At 61.4% G+C, this 8,566-nt stretch overlaps 1 long non-coding RNA gene across 1 annotated transcript; it reads right to left on the reverse strand.

The window, feature by feature from the left end:
* Window positions 1-2,634: 2,634 nt before the first annotated feature.
* Window positions 2,635-7,898, reverse strand: LOC125123906 (uncharacterized). Its single transcript, XR_007134236.1, has 3 exons — window positions 6,035-7,898; window positions 5,788-5,855; window positions 2,635-5,546 (listed from the first exon to the last, which is right to left on the reverse strand). It is a non-coding gene; the product is annotated as an uncharacterized LOC125123906 (long non-coding RNA).
* Window positions 7,899-8,566: the final 668 nt, after the last annotated feature.

The raw sequence follows: 8,566 nt of genomic DNA on the forward strand, positions 1-8,566 counted from the left end.
CACACACTCTTTTTCTCATATTTTCTTCCGTCACGGCCCATCCTGAGAGACTGGACACAGCTCCCGGTGCTGTGCAGCAGGCACCTCATTGCGCATCCATTCTCAGTGAAATAGTTTTTGCACCCACTAACCCCAAACTCCCCTCCATCCCACTCCCTCCCGCATTGCCCTCGGCAACCACAAATCTGCTGTGTCTGTGGGTCTGTCTCTATCTTGAGGTCGGTTCACGGGGGCCGTGTTTTACATTCTGCCTCTAAGGGATGTCACGTGGCGTGTCTTTCCCTTTCTGACTTGGGTCACTGAGTGTGAGACCCGCTAGTTGCATCCGTTTTGCTGCATGTTCGCTTTCGCGACAGCGTCATTCAAAGGGCAGGCGTTTTAAATTCCGATAAAGGCCACCAGTTCTTCTGTAGATTGTAATTTTGCTGTCATGGGTAAGAAATCTTTGCCCGAGACCCCAAAGGTTTTCCTTGCATTTTCTTCTGGAAATTTTATAGCTTTAGATTTTACGTTTATGTCTATGAGCCCCTCGAGTTAAATTTTGCATACGGCGCGAGGGAGGGCTTGCGGTTCATTTGAAGAAGGTACCCAGAGGGTCCAGCACCCATTTGTTGAAAAGCCGTGCACCAAAGTCAGAAAGAAATGGTGCGTAATATAATCTATACCTCACTAAAAAAATTAAAGAGTTCTGAACCTTCAAAAATTAAAATTAAAGGAGTTCCCACTACGGCTCAGTGGTAACAAACCCAACTAGTATCCATGAGCACGTGGGTTCAGTCCCTGGCCTTGCTCAGTGGGTTAAGGATCCAACATTGCCGGGAGCTGTGGTGTAGGCTGCAGACACGGCTCAGATCCTGTGTTGCTGTGGCTGTGGTGTAGGCTTGTAGCTGCAGCTCCGATTCGACTCCTGGCTTGGGAACCTCCATATGCCCCAGGAGTGGCCCTGAAAAGGAAAAAATAAATAAATAAGGAGATGGTACGTTTGGGTGTGGACCTATTCCTGGGCCCGCTCTGTTGCACCAGTCTCTGTCCACCCCTCTCCCGGCACCACTCTCCGAGGAATCTCCTGTCGCCGTATGCCAATCCATCGGCTGCTTCTCCTTTTCCAGAGACGTCTGCTTTTTCTAGGCCCTTTGCTTCGCTGTAGGAACCTCAAGACTCAGCTGGGCTGTCTCTGCAGCCAGGGCGGCTGCCAGTGGGTCTGGGTTGCACTGAACCTAGAGATGCGTTTCAGAAGAATTGGCGTCGTGACCTCACTGAATCCTCGGACCCGGGAAAACGGCGGAGCCCCCCATCTATTCGAACCTCTCATGCCTCTCAGCGCCACTTTGCCGTTTTCCGTGAGAAGGCCTTTCATCTGGGGTCAGATTTACCCTTGAGCTTTTGGTATTTTTTGGATGCCGTTGTGAACGGTTTGTACTTCGGCTTCTGCCTGTGGGTCACCTGTATTTATCCGTTTCAAGCTTATGACACCCGTGGGCCTAAGTTGTTAGCGATACTCGCTTCTTCTCGTCTCTTGGTGTCTGGAGAGGCTCTTGCCGCCTCTCTGGTTTCTGATGTTTGGAGCACGTTTCTCTCTCTGCCTCTGTCTCTCTCTCCGCCTCTGTCACGTCTGTCTGTCTCTCTGCCTCTGTCTCGTCTGTCTGTCTGTCTCTCCGCCTCTGCCTCTGTCTGTCTGTCTCTCTGCCTCTGTCTCTGTCTATCTGTCTGCCTGTCTCTCCGCCTCCACCTCTCTCTCTGTCTGTCTGTGTCTCTCTCTGCCTCTGTCTCTGTCTATCTGTCTGTCTGTCTCTCCGCCTCCACCTCTGTCTCTGTCTGTCTCTCTCTCTGCCTCTGTCTCGTCTGTCTGTCTGTCTCTCCGCCTCTCTCTCTGTCTGTCTGTCTCTCTCTCTGCCTCTGTCTCTGTCTATCTGTCTGTCTGTCTCTCTGCCTCTGTCTCTGTCTGTCTCTCTCTCTGCCTCTGTCTCGTCTGTCTGCCTGTCTCTCCGCCTCTGTCTCTGTCTGTCTGTCTCTCTGCCTCGTCTCTCTCTCCCTCCTCTTTTGTCTAAGGTGCTGCGCGGTCCGGGCTGGGCCACACTGTGATTTAACGCTTGCTCTAGGCTGGAAGCCAGGGAAGGACACAGGCCCTAACAGAGAGGGTGGCCACTCCCGCAGGCTCAGAGCATTCTGCAGAGGCCGGAATTCAAGGTCCTGGGGTCACCCACCCAGTCATCAGGTTCGAGGTTTTCCCAGGCAGAGCCGTGACTTTGGTCTCGCAGCCAGAGGCTCGGCCCCCTGAGGGTCACACGGGGGCTCCTGTCTGTGGGCCTGCGATAGAGGCTTGTCTGCAGCCGCAGGGACCTGCCCTCACACAGGTTCTCAGCCCCGCGCTTGTCGCCCTCGTGGCCCTGCTCGTGCCGTCCGGTAGCTCAGTCACAGCCGCGAGCGCCATGATCCTTATGTCATCGCCACCGCCCCCCACGCCGACGTTTCAAACACCAGAACCACCCCTTGGGCGGCAGAGAGAGGACAGGAAGGAGAGACAGCCTGGTCCCAAGGCCTCGCCCGGTCCTGTGTCTCCGAGCGATATTTCTTTCTATTTCCCTCCTCCGCGGTCCAAGTTTCACCCATCAAAGGCGCATTATTTTCATCATCTGAAAAAAAAAATCTCTGTCTCTTAATAAAACACAAGAAAAAGTAGCCTTAGAAAGAAAGCACATGAATGATACGTGCTGGGGACAGTACTGGCGGCCTCTGAGCCGTGGTGGGAGGTGGGAGCCAGCAGAGCCCCTGACCGATCACGTGACCCACGTCTCTCCTGCACAGCTGGCTGCACCTGCACGCGGTGACACAGGGACCCAGCCTCCTGCCAGCAGGTCACCCCACCCCGTCCGTCTCCTGTGGAAGGGGCAGCGTTGCCTTCTGAGGGTGGGCTGCTCTGAGGGGCATCCTTCGGCCGTGAGCGGGTCACAGGCAGGACTGGAGACGGGACGGGAGGACCGGCCTGGTGGAGACCCAGGGCTTCGAGGGCGGCCACGTCCAGCAGCGAGGACAGGAGAGCCGACGTCCACATGCGGAAGGCAGGACGTGTTTGGGGCTTGGGGAGCCAGGGAGAGGGAGGCGGTGAGAAATGGAGCAGGAAGACGCCGGCACCAGCTTGGCCCCCAGGTCCGTGGAGACCCGAGACAGGGCGCTTGGAAGAGAGTTCCAGAAAGATGAGGACGGGGACGGGGCAGCTGGGCAGGGGCACAGTGTGGGCACGGTGTGGGCACAGGTGGACAGGGGGCAGCAACTTCTGGCTCAACTCCACACAGAAGGACTGGCGAAGACCCGGCCACCAGCCTGCCTGCCCCCCGCCCCCTGGCCCTGCCTCGGGGAGGATGAGATGGCATTTCAACCACGGCCTGAAATGCTCTGTGGCTTTGTGTTGCCCTGGATGTGAGTGTCCTCAGCCTGGGTGAGCTGGCAGGGCCCCGTGTGGGCAGGAATGTGGGGGCCCCACCGAGGTGGAGGAGGCCTGGAGCAGGGGCGGCTGAGTGGACCCCGGCTGGAGGGGCTGGCGTCCCTGGAGAAGAAGAGGTTGGGGCTGAAGGAGGTGCTGGCCGCGGGCTGAGCGCAGCCAGCGGGGTGCGCCTGGCCTGGAGGGTGACGCCCAGCTCCGGGCTGTGCCAGAGCCGATGGTGTGAACTGGTGGAGATGGGGAGCCGGGCGGGGCTGCAGACAGAATTCACCTCCTAGGTGGTGCCTTGAGCCCCTGAGAAAAGCCGTCAGCTGGTGCTGGAACAGAAGGCCCTGGGCTCAGAGTAGGCCTGCGACCCCCACCAGGGCCCCCACTGTTTGATGCAGGGGTCTTGGGTGTGGAGTTTCAGGGAAGAGTCTGCAAGGAGGGAAGACGGCCTGGGACGAAGCCCTGTGTCACCCCCACTGTTTGAAAGATGGAGGGGCGCCGGGGGGACCCTGAGGGGCCGCTGTTTCGGGTGCAGCCGAATGACCTGCAACATCTCACCAGGTCCAAGGGCGCAGGGAGCATGGGTTCGGAGCACAGCCGTCTGCACCAGCTGCAAGCTCTGAGGGGCACCTGGGGAGGGAGCCCAGGGCCCAGTGGATGCTGCGTGGGCTAGAAGGACCCCCCCCCCCCCCAGTTCTAGAAGCATCCTGGGGGCAGAGCCAGAAGAGGACTGTCGTGGACTGTGGCAGGGGGTTTGCTGGGGCTGCCAGGAGGCGGCAGGTGGTCCCAGCTCAGAGAGAGGGGCCTGGACAGAGCCTTGGAGAGAGCGAGGAGTGAGGCCTTGAGTTCAACTGTGTATCCTGGGCGCAGGCAAGATGGCAGGTGGGAAGGGGCTTCCAACCTGAGGCGACGAGCGCGAGGACCCAGCGGGAGGGAGGAGGGCGTGAAGGGCAACGCTGGGTCTGGCCGGGCTGAGCGGGTGGGCTGCCTGGGTCCAGGGTCCAGGACACTTGGGGCGAATGCGCAGGCGTCTATAGCTCGGGGGTGTGGGTGGGGGCTGGCCCGAGAGGAGGTGGCTGGAGGCTGGATCCCTTCAGGAGGCAGGCACACCGAGGTGCCCAGAGGTGCCCAAGGGACTGGGCCAGGGAGGCTATGCCAGCCTGTGCCCAGCCTCACCCCCACACACCCGCACCTCGCCCGGGCCGCCCCGGGCGTCCTGTACCGCCTCTTACTCTCTCACAGCTCCTGCGGGAGCCTGGGGAGGGGGTCAGCAGGGGTCACTGTGTCCACCGACAGGTGGGGAGACGGGCTGGGGGAGGGGGCTTTCTCAGGGCTCGGGGGAATCTGATTTGTCTGCGGAGCTGGACGTTCAGAGCCCACCCCTGCCGGAGACCCGCCGGACCCCAGAGAGGCTCGTGTGCCAGTGGTGGGAGCTGCGCAGTGGGCAGAGGGCCTCCTGACCACGGAGCCCACAGGCCGCAGCCTCGTCCCCCAGGTCCTAAACCCTTCCAGGTCCCACGGCTCGTGGCCTCATCTGTCCCTTTGATGGCCTCATTCCTCGGAGCCCCTCCCCTCCTGTGCACGTCTGCCCTGGGGGTGGGGGCAGAGTTGGTGGCCGGGCCCCCGGAGGTCACCGCGTCTCTCCCCTACCTACAGACAGGGCCAAGCCAAGGGGCTGGGGCCCAGGCCTGGCTTTGCTGCCCCGCTGCCCCCATCCCCCCGTGCTTCCTCTGCTGGGTGGGGCTGAGCCACTGGGGGGGGGGGGGTCAGATGGGGGATGGGGAGACAGAGGCTGGGGGCCATAGGGCAGGTCGAGGAGGTCCCGACAAGAGCCTGGAGCTGGTAAGGACCCCTCCCTCTGTTTCTCGGGTGTGGCTGGGGGCCGGGCTGCCAGGAGCCCCACCCTAAAGCCATGCTGGGCACAGTCCAGGCACCGTGAGTGTGGGCGGGTCCACGGGTCTGCTCTTGGAACACCAGGATCTCGAAGAGGTACCAGCCGAGGCCACGTTCACGTGAGCAAGTGAGCAAATGACTGAATGAGAGCGTGAGCGAATGAGTGCAGGGCGAGTCCGTCCACCACGCAGCCTAGGCTCAGCCAACCGCTGTCCCTGCGTCTCCACTGGTGACCAGAATGGAAAGAGTGGGGTTGGTCTCCCACAACCCAGTCCCCAACCCCCCTGGACGCCCCACCCCTCCTGGGTGCCGGGCCTGGCCTGTGGGCCCCAGTCTGGAGGCTCTGGCAGCCTCCTCATCCGTTCTCGCAGCAGGAGCCTGTGCAGCACCCCAGGTTCGTGCTGAGCCCTCCTGGCCCCCAGGCCTCTGGGACAAAGAGGGCCACCTGGAGGCTCAGGGAGCCTCACCTGCCTCGTGGTCCTGGCGGAGGCGGGTCTGGACATGTGATGGACTGGCCTGGGCTCAGCAGCTCCTGCTGGAAGGTGTCAGGGACAGTCCTGGGCCACTTTCCCACCAGGAGAACTTATTCCTCGGTGGGGTCCCCCCTGGGGAAGGGATGGGATCCAGCGGGGACCCCAGAGCGTCCAGCACACGGACCTGTCCCTCCAGCCCCTGCCCCACACGGACACTCACAGCTCAGCCTCGAACACACACCTGTTGGACTTTGCCTCCTGAGGCTGTCTTCTCAGCTGACGCAGGCCTCCGCTGCGTGGTCTGGAAGCCCAGCGGGACTCGGTGGTGACAGGGAACAGGGGCTCTTGGAGTGGGGTGCCGGGGGAGCCCTGAGGGAGCTGCTTGGGCCTTTGATGGCTGAGTGGGCTGAAGTCAGGCAGGCTCCCCCAGGGCTCCCTGACCCCCCCACCTCGAAAAATCCAGAGCATCCTTTGCTTTGGGTCTGGTGAGGCTCTCTGAGGTCAGACCCTGCGTGGCTGGGCCAGTGGGGCTGGAGCAGGAAGAAAGCAGGACAGCCCCCGCCCCTGGCCCAGACTCCCCAAACCCAGCAGGAGACACCTGAAACGGGATGGAACCATCCTGGAAAGAGCCACCACGTCCTCCTTATGCATCAGCTGCTGGGGTCTGGGGGCCGCCCCAGGCCCCAGATGTCCGGGCTGCTCCTGTCTCACATCCAGGGGTTTCTGGGCCCAGGACTCTGTCCCCACAAGCATGCAGAGGGTCCAGGCTGGGGTCTTCACGCGTGCCCGTGTGCATGGTGGGGAAGGAAGGGGACAGTCTGGAGACCCCCCGCCCTCCCCATGCGTGGCGCCGGGGGACAAAGCCAGCTGGGTTCTCAGGTTCGGGTTCAGAGCAAACGTTGATCTGACCTGGTTCTGAGATGCTCGGCCTGATGCTGCGTTGTCCGCTCGTGTTCTCCTGTTTTCTCTGGGAGGCGCTGCGTGCGCCGTGGCTTCCGGCCAGCCCCCACGGAGGGACGCAGGGTGGCTGGCGGGGTCTGGGGGCCCCTGCCCGCACCAGAAGGTCAGGTTTTTGTCCTTGTGACCCATCACTAAGGGCCACCCTCTGACCCGGAGCCCTGTCTCCGAGGTGGGAACTGGGGACTGTCCCTGGCGTCATAGGACCTGGTTGGGGGCATCCAGGGCTGTGTCATGCCCCTTCCCAGAAGACTCTGGGGGCTGCGGGAGGGGTTCCCCAGCTTCGGGCCAGCCTGGGGAGGGCGGAAGGCGCTGGAGGCCTTGCCTGTCCCAGGGAGCATGGCTTCGCTGCAGGCTGGGACCCCGGTGGGGCCCCGCACACCCAGCCACCACTGGCCGTCTGGAAGCACTGTCCCCCTGAGGCCTTGACACAGGCCAGCGGTGTGGTGGAGCTCCTCCGTGGTGGGCACAAGGACCTGGCTGCGCTGTGGGGCCCTCCAGATGTCCCTGTCACAGAGAGACCCCCCCCCCCCCCGGAGGTGGCCAAGGTCCGTAGCAGAGCGTGTGGCCGTGTGGGCCCTCTGGGGTGGTCTGTGGCCTGGGACGTGCATGTGACTGGGGCTCAGAGGGTGCTGACAAGTGGAGAGGAGGGCTGACACGGGCAGCCTTAGGACAGTGGAGGGCCAGACAGTCCCTCTGCCCATGCCGTGGAGAGGCCAGGTGGGGTGTGCGACAAATGGGGCCGAAGAGTGAGGCCACCAGACGGTCGCCGGTGGCCAGCAAGTTCAGAGACAGGAAGCAGAGGGTGGGGCAGGGGCTGGGGGACGGGGAGGGCAGTGAGTGTTGAGTGGGGGCAGAGGGGCGGTGTGGCGAGAGGAGTAATCTCCCAGGCGGACGGCATCTGTGGTCCCTCAAGACTGTGAGCTGACTCAGTGCCACTCGAAACAGGTAAAATGAGAAACTCCCCATTGTGCAGAGCTTACCGCAACCGGAAGACGTGAAACCCACTGTCTTCATCTCTTTTTAGTTCATTTATTTATTTTCCCTGCTGCACCTGTGCCGTGCGGGAGTTGCCGGGCCGGGGTTCGAATCGGAGTCGCGGCGGCTGACCTATGCCACAGCCACAGCCACGCCAGATCCAAGCTGCGTCTGCGACCTACACAGCAGCCTGCGGCAACCCCGGATCCAAAACCCACTGAGTGAGTCCAGGGATTGAACTCGCATCCTCACAGACCCTATGTTGGGGTCTTAACCAGCTGAGCCACATGGAAACTGCTTAATCTATTTTTAGATGTTCCTAGGGTTTTTGGCCTTGCCTGCACGTGGAGATGCTGCTGGGCCAGGGATCAAACCTGTGCCACAGCCGTGACACAAGCAGAGCAGTGACAGCACCGGATCCTTAAGCACGAGGCCAGCAGGGAGACCCTGTGTGTAGATTTTGGTGTGGATACTGCGTGGGATTCAGGATATTCACTTTGGGGCTGTTGGAATGGCCCGTCGCTGTTTAAGCAGAGAGAAAGCCCTTCGCTCTGTGTAACCGTGGGGAAATCCTTTAGTCTCTTGAAACCGTTGCGTGTGTTTAAGAGTGGTAACTCTGCCACCATAAATGCCCAGACCAGCGCCTTCCTGAGATCCGCTTTTGTTGCAAATATCTGGTTTGAATGCTTTGATCGCCCCGCACCAGACCAGGGTGGGCGGACGCCGTCAGGGACCCGACGTGACCATCGTGCTTCTATATCCGCCCTTTCTCCGGCACGCGTCCCCTGGTTGCCTCTGGCTGCTTTTAGTGGAGGAACTGAAGCCTCGCCACCCAGAC

Source organism: Phacochoerus africanus, chromosome 4, assembly GCF_016906955.1.
Source record: "Phacochoerus africanus isolate WHEZ1 chromosome 4, ROS_Pafr_v1, whole genome shotgun sequence".
In the NCBI taxonomy this organism is placed as follows: Eukaryota; Metazoa; Chordata; class Mammalia; order Artiodactyla; family Suidae; genus Phacochoerus; species Phacochoerus africanus.